At 47.2% G+C, this 2,089-nt stretch overlaps 1 pseudogene; it reads right to left on the bottom strand.

Moving 5' to 3' along the window:
• Positions 1–1,288: 1,288 nt before the first annotated feature.
• LOC120996709 lies at positions 1,289–1,452 on the bottom strand (annotated as a pseudogene).
• Positions 1,453–2,089: the final 637 nt, after the last annotated feature.

Genomic DNA, 2,089 nt, shown 5'->3' with positions numbered 1-2,089 from the left:
TTCACACTTGTTTGTTACGTATATAATTCCACACGTGTTAATTCATAGTTTTGATGCCTTCATAGTCATGAAAATAAAGAAAACTCTTTGAATGAGAAGGCGTGTCCAAACTTTTGGTCTGTACTGTATATAAATAAGGGATCTGTACTCGCAGTAGGGTTGGCAATGACAGATTTTCATGGAGACATCGGTTTCAAAGTCCAAACTGTGCTTTATTTGGTCACTTCAGCATAACAGAGTAGCATCCAAGTTATAGCGTCAGAGGATAGATCATCAGTTTAAAAAAACGGCAAAACCCCTTTAAGGTGGATTTACATGGGACAATTCTTCAGCCGATTGTCAGGAAGCGTTCCTTCCCGACAGTCGGCTGCTCGCACAGTGAAGGAAACCACTGCTTTTACATGTAGCAATCTCCTTCACTCTATGAGGAAGAAGGATCTCTATTGCGATACAGAATCATACAAATCATGGTTTCTGCGCAGCAGTACAAGATAACAAGACACATGAAGGCACAATTACAGCACTTACTGAGGATATTGGAGAATATGTTGTGCAAGTTACAAATTTTCTTTTGAAACACAACTTTTTAATTTTTTTTTATTAAAATCGAAAGCCTAAAGTCCGTGCTTTCTCACCCTGTGCAACAAAATCATGCAGCGTGCCACACAAAAACGTGCACTAGGTTGCGGTCTATCGCAGGCCCTCTTCATAAGAGAAGGGCCCCCCACAAACCATTCCCTATCCCTCCGGGCCTATGGCTCCTGCAAGGAACAGGGACAAATGGCAACCCTCAGCTGAAGCCAAAGGTACGCCCGTCTGTGCTCCCGGCTTTCTCCTCTGCTGCCACCCAGGGCGTCAGCAAGGAGCTTCAGCATAGGTCTGGACTCTCCCCGACGGGAGAGCCCAAGGGGTTTGGCAGGGGGGTGAGGAACCAATATGGCCACCCCCCCAGACCTCAGGGGGGGGTACCCCTAAGGGTGCCGCAACCCTGAAAATCCTAGTGAAAACAATAAATGTGTAAAAGTGCAGACAGTGAACACAAAAAATAAATAAAGTGAATTTGTGCCATTACGGCCCGGACAAAGCCGAGCAAATAGAGGTGTGTGCGCTAAATATGTGAGAAAGAAAAGTGCCTGTGCAAATGTGCCATCACTCTGTGGGCCAAGGCTAATCCCAGTGAATTCAGGCACCCCAGGGTCACCACTCCTGGGGCACTGTGCACTTTAGGCTTTCAACACAACCAAGCCTCATGGCTTCGGTCCGTGGTTCTCTGTCCCGCTCAACATCCATGGGTTGGGTAACCACTCCTCCCCATAGATGGAGTACAGTGCAGCTGCACTGAAGGACAGGTACTACACAGTGGTTCTCTGCTCTACATCCCGGGAGTAAACTCGACCGGACGGATAAGAACAGATACTACATTTGATCTTAGCCAAAAGGCTGAGAAGCTGAAACACAACTATTTCACTTTTGAATGTCGTTTCTATTTACATTTACAAGGCTTCCCAATGGGTGCATCATTTTCACCATCTTTGGCCCACTTGTACATGTGGCATTGAGAGAAGAATTATATATATTCTCTAACCAATCCTTTTGTGGGGCATATACTGTGGTATGGTAGGAACCTCAAGGACACATACCTATCATCTACAATGATTCTTTGTACCTTCTTACATACCTCCCCCTTTGTTCAACCCTGAGGGGGTGAACACACGCCAGACACCCGGGACAGGGCATCCGCGTTTCCCTGCAAGCGGCCTGTTCTGTGTTCTACGGAGAACTTAAAGTTCTGTAAGGACAGGAACCACCTGGTGACTCGGGCATTTCTCTCTTTGGCCTGGCTCATCCACTTGAGGGGGAGTGGTTAGTCACCAGGCAGAACTTTCTCCCCAACAAATAGTAGCAGAGATACTTAAGTATCCACTTGATAGTCAGGCACTCTCTCTCCACCATACTGTACCTGGTTTCGGCTGGGGTAAGCTTGCAGCTTAGGAAGACAACGGGATGCTCCTCCCCGTTGACTTCCTGAGACAGTACAGCACCGAGGCCTACTTCGGAGGCATCCGTTTGTACCACAAACTCCCTCTTG

This window comes from Bufo bufo, chromosome 3, assembly GCF_905171765.1.
Source record: "Bufo bufo chromosome 3, aBufBuf1.1, whole genome shotgun sequence".
Lineage (NCBI taxonomy): Eukaryota > Metazoa > Chordata > Amphibia > Anura > Bufonidae > Bufo > Bufo bufo.
This window is presented reverse-complemented; position numbering and strand designations above follow the sequence as displayed.